The sequence below is a fragment of the Oryx dammah genome, unplaced genomic scaffold (genome assembly GCF_014754425.2).
Source record: "Oryx dammah isolate SB20612 unplaced genomic scaffold, SCBI_Odam_1.1 HiC_scaffold_11210, whole genome shotgun sequence".
Classification (NCBI taxonomy): Eukaryota; Metazoa; Chordata; class Mammalia; order Artiodactyla; family Bovidae; genus Oryx; species Oryx dammah.
The window spans coordinates 2597401-2609143 of NW_024080603.1; the positions used below are offsets into that span (position 1 = coordinate 2597401).

General features: G+C 41.6%; 1 non-coding gene across 1 annotated transcript; it reads left to right on the top strand.

Annotated features, from left to right (window-relative positions):
* Positions 1 to 3136: 3136 nt before the first annotated feature.
* On the top strand, positions 3137 to 3243 carry LOC120861021. Its single transcript, XR_005720485.1, has one exon. It is a non-coding gene; the product is annotated as a U6 spliceosomal RNA (small nuclear RNA).
* Positions 3244 to 11743: the final 8500 nt, after the last annotated feature.

Consider the following 11743-nt stretch of genomic DNA (forward strand, 5'->3'; position numbering starts at 1 on the left):
TGGAACTCTGCATTCAGATGCTTATATCTTTCCTTTTCTCCTTGGCTTTTCGCTTCTCTTCTTTTCACAGCTATTTGTAAGGCTTCCCCAGACAGCCATTTTGCTTTTTTTCATTTCTTTTCCATGGGGATGTCTTGATCCCTGTCTCCTGTACAATGTCACAAACCTCATTCCATAGTTCATCAGGCACTCTATCTATCAGATCTAGGCCCTTAAATCTATTTCTCACTTTCTGTTACTTGCTTCTAAATAAGTTATAATTGCAAGTGCACATACCATCCAAGTGATGCTTTCTTCACTAACTTCAAAGGTGACCTTGAAAGATTTCTTACAGCCCATCTGAGGAGACATTGCTTTGTTTATCTTGTAGGCTTGGCTCAGAGGTGATCAGTGAGAAAGGAGACCCAGTTAGTTCCTTCCTAGCAGTCATGGCAAGTTCCAGACAAATTGATGGAGCAGTGCACAAGCCTGCAAGCCTGACTTTTAGAGCAAGGAGACATTTTATTTGGTCAAGGGGGCATCCTTCTGTGGAAATGCTTGGGTTTTCATGTTTGGTCATTGGCAGAGCCTCCGGGCACTTAGGTGTGAACTTCATAGACATAGAAAAGCAATTATTTTTACACCAACATTTTAAGTCCTAAGATTGACTTATAGGTGTCAGGAAAAAGGGAAAGTAGTCTAGTCAAGGCTGTGGTTTTTCCAGTAGTCATGTATGGATGTGAGAGTTGGACTGTGAAGAAGGCTGAGCGCCGAAGAATTGATGCTTTTGAACTGTGGTGTTGGAGAAGACTCTTGAGAGTCCCTTGGGCTGCAAGGAGATCAAACCAGTCCATTCTGAAGGAGATCAACCCTGGGACTTCTTTGGAAGGAATGATGCTAAAGCTGAAACTCCAGTACTTTGGCCACCTCATGCGAAGAGTTGACTCATTGGAAAAGACTTTGATGCTGGGAGGGATTAGGGGCAGGAGGAGAAGGGGACGACAGAGGATGAGATGGCTGGATGGCATCACGGACTCGATGGACGTGAGTCTGAGTGAACTCTGGGAGTTGGTGATGGACAGGGAGGCCTGGTGTGCTGTGATTCATGGGGTCGCAAAGAGTCGGACACGACTGAGCGACTGAACTAAACTGAACTGAGTCTTATCTTTACCTAGTGAAGACATACTTGATCTGCTTCACAGTTGGAGTCAGGTAAAGATACATATTGAGTGAAGACAGTCAAATAGTCTCTCTTCCCCGGATACTCAAACTAATTCCCCATGGGGCTTAACATGTTTTTTGGTTCATAAAACAAATGGATAAGTTTTCAACAGGATTCCTGCTTTGGCCAGTCTGGCTGAGAAAGATTCTTGAGTCTGTAACACCCTAAGATTTGAGTGGTTAAGCATAAACTCCACAATTGAGCAGGCTCTGTGGAAGAAAGACCTGGAAGGGGTATCTGGCTTGGGAGAAGATCGGCAGAGAGAGGTCTGGTTCAGAGGATAGTACTCAGCTGAAGGAAGGAAACGTGGGGTCCGAGGAGAATTAATAGGCTGATTCATGTTGATGTATAGCAGAAACCAACAGACTGTAAAGCAGGTATCCTCCAATTAAAGGAAAAAAAAGTCAAATCAAATAAAATATAGCATATACGGGGGAAAAATAGGCACTCCGTTGAATAGTATTTCTTATATTAATTAGTAAGGATTGGCTGAATTATGCTGTAATGACAGACAAGCCCCAAATCTCAAAGGCTTTATACAACAAGAGTTTATTTTTCTCTTATGCCAAGCCCTTTATGGGCCCAGGCGTTTCTCTAGGATAGTTATCCTCTGCATGGAGACTGAGTGTCCAGGCTGCTGCTCTCTTTTGGACCTTCCATCTCACAATTGCCTCAGTAGGGCAAGAAAAAGCCTGGAGAATCACACATGGGCGATTCCCTGTCTCAGCCTGGAAATGGTGTATGCCGTTACAGGGGCCGTCACAACCAGTCACGTGGCCCTCCTCAACTTCAAGGAACACAAAAGCTGAGAAGCGCAGCCTTCCACAGGCCTGGATTACAAAAGGAATCCGATACTGGTAGATAGGGTGATGTCCACTCTAATTTGTAGAACTTCTCTTAGGGAAGTGTTCTGTGCCAAGCTGTCCCTCAGTTTAGAATTTCTTCCCAGAAGGGGCTTGGGGCAGCTTTATGGTTGGAAGAGGTGTCAGGGACTTATTTTGAAACTGCATTTACATAGCCAGAAACAATTATAAGGATCTAATATTTGTTTTGGGCAACTTTTGGTGAGAGCTGTGAGTGAGCAAAATCCCCCAGTCCCACCTCTTTCCCTCTCCTGTGTCTTGTCACTCACAGTGCCCGAGCTTAGGCAGTGAGCATGTACACGTTGGGCACCATTCAAACCCCCTCAAAGGGCAGGTCACCCATGGGCCCTCCTGGGCAGGGAGGCCCGCGGAAGTTGTGCAGGCCACCCGTGAGACCCTGGCTCTCACAACAAGACACCTCAGTCTGTGCTGCTACCTCCTTTCAACTTCTGTTTCTTCAAACATCAGTTCCACACATTGCCGTCCCAGTAAGCGCAGCTTCTCAGGAAAGGCCACCGGAAAAGGGCAATCAATAGATTAGATGACTGCTGCGACTCTTGGAGCTCATCTCCTGCTAGGAGTGGGTCTGTGCGTGTGTGTCGGAAAGAGCAGGAGAGCAGAGAGCCGCACTTAGGCAGTTTTCTCAGCAGGAAGAGACAGCAGAGCACTCAGCCCAGTCAATGAGCTGGGAGGAGGGCAGACAGGAAGACGCGCAGCTGGGTGATTTGTGGCCCCTCCACCCTGGGAAGCTCTTTTCAATCTAGGGGCTTGGAACAGCCTCACTGCCCTTGGGTGGTGTCTTGGCCAGTTTCTGACCCTGCCAGATTTGGTCACCAGACGTTGGAGCTTTGCTTTGTCCTCCCCGGGCTCAGTCTGCCTTGCACAGAGAACTGTGATATTTTATGGGTCTACCTAAGGGAAATGAAGACCAAATATACGTGTCCTTTGTGTTCCTTTTGTGCTAGTCCCCACATCAGCAGATCTTCCTTCCTCTATGTTCACTCACCCAGGGCAAACCTCTCTGGTTATCATGCCCAGTCTTGGAAATTTCTCCGTAAATGTTCCTGTCTTCGGGCTTACTTCGGCAGCACAGATGCTAAAACTGGAAGGATACAGAGAAGATTAGCATGGCCTCTGGGCAAGGATGACATACAAATTCGTGAAGTCCTCTGTAAGTTTTCAGTTAAGGGATACATAAAACAATTAAATGTTAAAATATGATATCAAAAGCAGTTATCATGAGGGGAAAAGAGTACAAATCAGAGTATTTTTAATGCTTTTGAAATTAGGAGTTCAGCAACTTAAAAACAATCATATATATGTGTGTGTGTATATATATATATATAGAGAGAGAGACAGAGAGACTGCTATACAAAAAACCTCATGGTAACTGCAACCTAAAAATCTATAATAAATACACACACACACACACACAAAGGAATCTAAATATAACACTAAAAATAGTCATCAAATCACAGGAGAAGAGAGTAACTGTTCCTGCCTCAGTTTCATTCCCTGAGTGAAATCTCTGTTATTCTGAAACCTATTCTGGCAAATGGATAATAATTAACAAGTTTTCTCCCTTATCAGTTAATGAATTATTTGACACAGTTAATTTTAATTCTACAAATGTATTCGTCCACCCATTTATCTACATTCCCTCTTTATTCAATAACATTGTTTTTAAGTAAAATATTTTACGTAAAATATTCTGTTGGTGCCCTAGGGGATTTGGGGGAAAAGAAAGTGATTAAACAGAGCTAGTAAAAAGTATCCAAGGGTTTCTGGGCAGGATGCCAGCAGTGGCCATCCTAGGAAGTGACTTGTAAACTGCCATTGTGTTAGCCAGACTACCCAAAGCTGTCTACAGACACAATGTGACCCTATCAACCTTCTTCTCTGAAGCTCAGGGGAAGACACAGCTCCATTTTTTTTTTGAAACTTTTTGTCCATTATGAGGAGTTGCATTTTAAAGCCGGATTCTGGAATTTCATTAACTTTCAAAACAATAATCAGGCCTAAAGATGAATTCTATTGGGAAAAAATAGAGAAAAGGATGAAAAGAACTTTATCTAAAGACAATTAAATAGGAGCATGTAGTATTAACCATTCACAGTATTAGTAACACAGATGCAAATTGACCCCAAAACACGAGAACTTGTTCAATAAAGCAGAGACTCAGTGTATTGTGAAACAAAAGGCATTCAAAAGAATCTTCAGATTAGATGTGGAAAAGATGAAAAAAAAATAATGAATATATATATATATCGCTATTAACATTTACTAAGGAAAAAAAAGTTGATTTAATATATTTTTCTCAAAAGCTGTTATGAAGCCAGTGAAGCCATCTTCTATTGACAGCATCTCAGAACCGAGGAAACAGGGTACATCTGTCATTAATATGTGTTAACACACTGGTCCTGGCTCTAAAACTGCAACCATTTCCAAGTTAGACAAAGGAAAATAAATCAATATGGCCTGAGGAAATTTTGCAGGCAGAAATATTTACTATGACCACTAAGCTGAATTACTGATTTTAATAGGATTATCTCAGGCCAAGGCGTACACTTTATGATTAAAAAAAAAAAGAAAAGTAAATTGTAGCACTGTGGAATCTTTGAGTTTAAAAGACCTGAGGAGGGTTCTCTTCCTAGTTCCAGTAAGGCTTCTATTAAGCCCCTAAGTGTTGTAATAATGTCTGCATAAATATTGGTTGCCAGAATATTCAGGTCAAGTTGTAATTCAGTTCAGAAAAAATAATAAGACCCAAACTCTCTTTATCATTTATAATGAAGCTTGACTGTGAATCACAGAGAGCTAAAATAATAGTAATTTAAGGGAGGCAGACATAAAATTTCCATGTTATTCTGACAACTGGGGCACATAAAGTCCTCAGAGGCCCAGGATTCCTCTACATTTTCCTTATTACTCAAGTTGGTGGCTAGAGCTCCAGCCATCACATATGCATTCCAGGTAGCAGGATGGAAGGCAGACAAAGAAGAGAGGAGCAAAAAGCACATTATAGCTATTGCTTAAAGAACATTCCCAGGAGTTGCCAAAAGATATTTCAGTATGTCTATGTGTTCACCAGGCTTTAGTCACATGGTTATGCTGAACTTCAAGGGACTAAGAGAAATATTCTTATGTGGGGTGAAGAGGTGGCTAGAGCACAGCTAAAAATGAGAACTCTCTTAATGTGGAAGAAGGGAAGAATGAACACTGAGGGGGAGATAACATTTTCTGCAAACCTCTTTGCCAGCTCTTAAAATTGGTGGTTTGTTTGGTAATTGAAAAAGTCAGTTAAAGCAGGAAATCACAAAAAAAGAGACTTTGTCCTGTACATCTCCTCCATCTGACCATTTCTGAGTTATATCCTGTTATTAAAAACCTGCAATCAAGTCTTTTACAACTGATTCATGTAGCTCAAAAAACACCATAAACATCGTCAGTACCTCTGGTTGCAGAAGAGCCGAAGGTGATACCACAAATAAGACTGACTGCAGCGTTTATGTCTCATTTCATTTGTCTGATTGGAAAACTGTGCTGTAAGAACAAAAATTACCAGGACAAGGTAAATAGCTGGACAGCAGTTTCTTTATCCTGAACAGCTGCAGTGTCAATGACAGTCACCGCTTTCTGACCCCATGGGTGGTACATGCCATCAAAAAACCTACAGGAGACAGTAGCCAAAAGCAAGATTTGATTGTGAAGATGGAGAAACGGGGGCTGGCAAATGCATCCCTACTTTTAATAAAATGAGTTTTGAGGTTGAAAAAAGGGAAAGAAGCGGATTCTGAAATTTCCTAGTGACATACCTTAGCTGTGAATGACCCTTCCATCCAAATATCTGCATTTTGGGAATCTGTTGCATGGAGTTTTCCCATCTGTAATATGTGAAATTACCCACTCCAGTATTCTGGCCTGGAGAATTCCATGGACTGTAAAGTTCATGGAGTCACAAAGAATCAGACACGACTTTCACTTTCACAAGTGTTTGAAGATTGATAAATACAGATGAAGAAATATATGAATCTTTTATATAATAGAATTAGATGTAATCTAAAAAGTGAAAGGAGATGAGTATTCTCTTGTTTCTTTGTTTTAAGACTGTAACTGTCTGGTTTGCCTTCATCTCCATGGATACAAAGTATGTTTAAGTAATATGTTGTACTCACTATGGCAGAAATAACAAAGTCTTCTCTTTGAGGGGAAAAAAGAGAGAGAAGCAAGAACTTAAAGACCTTAACCCTCTGAAGATATGATCCTTTAGTTGTTATTGTTCAGTTGCTAAGTCATGTCCAACTCTGCGACTCCATGAACTGCAGCATGCCAGGCTTCCCTGTCCTTCACTCTCTCCTGGAGTTTGCTCAAATTCATGTCCCTTGAGTAGGTGATGCCATCGAACCATCTCATCCTCTGTCGCCCTCTTCTTTTGCCTTCAATCTTTCCCAGCATCAGGGTCTCTTCTAATGAGTCAGCTCTTCACATCAGGTGGCCAAAGTATTGGAGCTTCACTTTCAGCATCAGTCCTTCCAATGATATTCAGGGTTGATTTCCTTTAGGATTGACAGGCTTGATCTCCTTGCAGTCCAAGGGACTCTCAAGGGTCTTCTCCAGCACCACAGTTTGAAAGCATTAATTCTTTGGTGCTCAGCATTCTTTATGGTCCAACTCTCACATCCATTCATGACTACTGGAAAAACCGTCAGTTCAGTTCAGTTCAGTCGCTCAGTCGTGTCTGACTCTTTGCGACCCCATGAATCGCAGCACGCCAGGCCTCCTTGTCCATCACCAACTCCCGGAGTTCACTCAGACTCACGTCCATCGAGCCCGTGATGCCATCTAGCCATCTCATCCTCTGTCGTCCCCTTCTCCTCCTGCCCCCAATCTCTTCCAGCATCAGAGTCTTTTCCAATGAGTCAACTCTTCGCATGAGGTGGCCAAAGTACTGGAGCTTCAGCTTTAGCATCATTCCTTCCAAAGAAATCCCAGGGTTGATCTCCTTCAGAATGGACTGGTTGGATCTCCTTGCAGTCCAAGGGACTCTCAAGAGTCTTCTCCAATGCCACAGGTCAAAAGCATCAATTCTTTGGTGCTCAGCCTTCTTCACAGTCCAACTCTCATATCCATACATGACCACAGGAAAAACCATAGCCTTGACTAGATGGACCTTTGTTGGCAAAGTAATATCTCTGCTTTTCAATATGCTGTCTAGGTTGGTTGTAACTTTCCTTCCAAGGAGTAAGCGTCTTTTAATTTCATGGCTGCAATCACCATCTGCAGTGATTTTGGAGCCCCCCCAAAATAAAGTCTGACACTGTTTCCACTGTTTCCCCATCTATTTCCCATGAAGTGTACCTCCATGCAATGAAATACCAACACTCTAAAAAGGACTTAAGAGATCATTTCAATTATTAAAGTCAAGCGAGTATTAAGGGCATAACTTTCTTATTTATACTCTTTTATAAATATGAAATTTTCCATATAGAAAGTTTTTTGAAAGAAGTTGTCTTTTACCTGTAGTTACTAACTCCTCTTGGGCTACCCACTCGTTTGAGAACTTGTGAAAGCTCGAGGCCTTCTCCATAGAAGATTTAGATAGCTCCATTCATGAACATCTTGCCTATCACGTATCATAGATCCTGCAAGAATCCCTGGCTTCTAGTCCTTCTTCTTTAATTTACAAATGAGGAAACTGAGTTCCAGGAGGTGAGCGGATTTGCCAAAGGTGGTGGAAGGAGTCTGTGATGACGAGCTGCCGTCTGCCTCTCCTGCAGCCCAGTCACAGATCCTCTAACCAGATGGGGACATCCCAGAACAGAGGTCAGTGCATGGCCAGCATCCCCCAGAGGCGCTGTGGGTGTTTTATCCATCTCTTCTTCCTGACCCCCTTATTTCTATAAAGGAAATTCCCACTGGCCTAGGCACCCGGGTGTGAAATCCTGGGCCCCCCTTCCCCTTCCTCTTCCTCACCCTCTGTAGCAGTCACCGAGTCCTCTGACTCCCGCTCTGCACCACCTGTCCTCTCAGACCCTCTTTGCCTTTCCTCCTGTCATCATTCGTCACAGCTCTGCCTGCACTGTGGCAGCTATCTCTTAACTCGCATGTCTCAAGCCTTAACTCAACCAGTTTAACCTCCCCCAAGCCTACCTCACACCATGTTTCTGCCCTGCTCAGAAACTGCTTGTGATCCATTTGCCAGTGAGTCTCCTGAGGCCCAGAAGGTGACATGTCAAAACCAAGGCCACACGGCTGGTGGATGGAGCCCTGGAACTCCAGAACCCAGGCCTGCTTGTTTCAAATGTAATGCCCTTCAAAGATCAACCCTGGCTAATGGTATCAGGACCAACTGGGGAGTTTGATGAAAATGCAGATTTCTGAGATCCTTCCCGAGATGATTTAGTCAGAATCTCCAGGGAATATGCGTTTTCAATAAGCTCTGAAGATACTTCCAAGAATTAGTTGTATGTGGGAATTACTTCACTGTAGGAATATATGTAGTATTAGATAACCAATACTACATCTAATACTAGTAGATGTAGTATTTGATAACCAATTAGTTTATTTAAAAATACATACATCAGTTCAGTCGCTCAGTCATGTCCAACTCTTTATGACCCCACGGACTGCAGTACGCTAGGCCTCCCTGTCCATCACCAACTCCCAGAGTTTACTCAAATTCATGTTCATTGAGTTGGTGATGCCATCCAACTGTCTCATCCTCTGTTGTTCCCTTCTCCGCCTGCCTTCAATCTTTCCCAGTGTCAGGGTCTTTTCCAGTGAGTCAGCTCTTCACATCAGGTGGCCAAAGTATTGAAGTTTCAGCTTCAACATAAGTCCTTCCAATGAATATTAAGGACTGATCTCCTTTAGGATGGACTGCTTGGATCTCCTTGCAGTCCAAGGGACTCTTAAGAGTCTTCTCCAACACCACAGTTCAAAACCATCAATTCTTCAGTGCTCAGTTTTCTTTATAGTCCAACTCTCACATCCATACATGACTACTGGAAGAACTATAGCTTTGACTGGACGGACCTTTGTCGGGAAAGTAATGTCTCTGCTTTTTAATATGCTATCTAGCCTGGTCATAACTTTCCTTCTAAGGAGTAAGTGTCTTTTAATTTCATGGCTGCAATTACTTTTGAGCCCCCCAAAATAAAGTGACACTGTTTCCATTGTTTCCCCATCTATTTGCCATGAATTGATGGGACAAGATGCCATGATCTTCGTTTTCTGAATGTTGAGCTTTAAGCCAACTTTTTCATTCTTCTCTTTCACTTTCATCAAGAGGCTCTTTAGTTTTTCTTCACTTTCTGCCATAAGGGTGGTGTCATCTGCTTCTCTGAGGTTATTGATATTTCTCCCAGCAATCTTGATTCCAGCTTTTGCTTCATCCAGCCCAGTGTTTCTCGTGATGTACTCTGCATACAAGTTATTAATTTATTGATTATCTAACACAGCACACATTAGTAATAGTTCAGACATCATTGCTACTTTCATTTATCATAAGCATTGTTGAAATAAATAGCCTGCTTGTGACTGCAAATCCAGAAGACCAGAAAAGGAGGCCACTGGTTGGTATTCCTTCATTTGAAAGGTTAGTGACAGGGCTGCAACTGCTTGGAAACATTTATTCTTCATCCAGTTACGCTTAGCAAAGGCACAAAGCAGCAGCTAATGTTTCATTGCTAACTCTGCCAAACTGCTGAATCCGCACGTGAATCATGAACTTTGTCTCTTAGTACAATCCCCTGTGAATCAGAGCCGGAGCCCCTGAGCCTCTTTCCTCAGAGACTTTCATAGCCAGACTCATCTTTCTCTTTCTACAGTGTTCAGACCCTTCAAAGGAAGGACAAGCTATTTATTACAATACACACATCCTACCCAGACCATGGATTCCATGCCTAAAAAGTTCAAGTCTTCAAAGGAACCTCAAGGAAGGCTAAGATAAGCAATATGTGGGCAAACTAAAGAGACTGGGTGAGTTGAAAGGGAGACATACACCGGTGGGCTGAGCTCTGTGGTTGAGAGCAAATGTCTCCAGACATGTTTGGCGAGTCATGGGTTATCGATGCAGGCTGGTGGATCCCAGCCAAACCGAACACCCCTTTCGATGCTTCATATAAACTCGATCTGGGCATGACCAAGGTCCCTGAAACTTCCTCTCTCAATGCCAGACCTCTCTCCTCACACCTAGAAGACTAGGCTGTCTGTGAAAGAAGAGTAGGTATCCAGAGGGGCCCAGTCTGACAACAGAGAGTTAAGCTGATCAGCTCAACCATAGACTACAAAGGGCATGAGGGAGCATGCTGAGGTGAGAGAAATATTCTACACTTTGGTCAAGGTGGTGGTTACACAGATACATCCATTTGTAAAAAATTCTTGGAATAATACACTCAGAAAACACAAATGTTATTGCCAGTATAGATTATACTTCAATAAAACTGACTTTAAAGTGATACATTAACTAAGCACAATCTAATTGTTTAAGATTAGAAAGTATAGACAAAAGATATATAGAAGGTTAAGAGTGAAGCAAAGGGTTATAGTAAAATAATGAAAAAGTGGTATACTTTCTTATACACTATAGTTTATAGCAACTTCAACATATTTTGAATGAGTCAAATAAATATTAGAAAGACATACTAATCTAGAGATTTATCATTATTTATACTTCTTTATTTCTTACTTTCTTGTTTACAGTCTGTCTTGCTCGCTAAAGTTTCAGCTCCATTAGGATGGGGACCATAGTTGTTTTTTCCAGTGAAATATCGTCTGTCACTTTATTTATATAATACCTGTGGCACAATCAAAGTTCAGTAAATATTGGGTGGTACCATATGAAACTGCAGCTTTCATAGATAAAGAACAGTTCAATGTTAGCAGTTTCATCTGGTTCAGTCTAATACTTGTTGAACAGATGAGATTTCTCCCATAAGGTATTGATTTCTAAAGAAGTCACAGAAATACACTCCCAGTATTGTAAAATTATTTCTGCCAATGTTATAAAACTTCTTTTTTTAACACTTCTGACTTGTTTCACCCAGAATTTTCATAGACTGTAAGAGACCTCCAAGAATTCCTTCTTGTTTATCATTTACACCAGTGTCTCATATTGCTGGAGTTTTAGAAGTTTATCCTAACACAAATTCCACTGTTTCGAATGACACCGTAAGTCTATTTTCTCTTATTTTACATGCCTGAGATTGGAAGGCTGGCTGCCATTCTATAGTTGCTATTGAATTCATCAAGAAGTATTTAACATCTATTACAAGCCAAGACTGTGATAGGAGCTATCAGGCATATAAAAATGAATAAGGCACAATGTTTACTATCCAGGAACTCACACTTACATAGAAAGTTAATATCTGACACAAATTCATCTTCCAGGAAGAAGGAGAAAGAAGGTGATAAGTTCCATGAATGAGGCATTACGTGTTACAGGATATCCTTATGGGAGAAAATACGAGGTAGGACCCTACATCACAGACAATATGAAATCCATATATGATAAAGATAGGTGTGTGTTTAAATATGTCCTTACACACCTTGAGAGAAAATAGAATGCTTTTATAATTTAGGATCAGAGTGGGTCTTCCCAAGGAAGACAAAACCCAAAAGTATTAAATAGAAAAAAAAATAGCATAAAAACTTAAAATTTCTTTACAATGAAAGACAT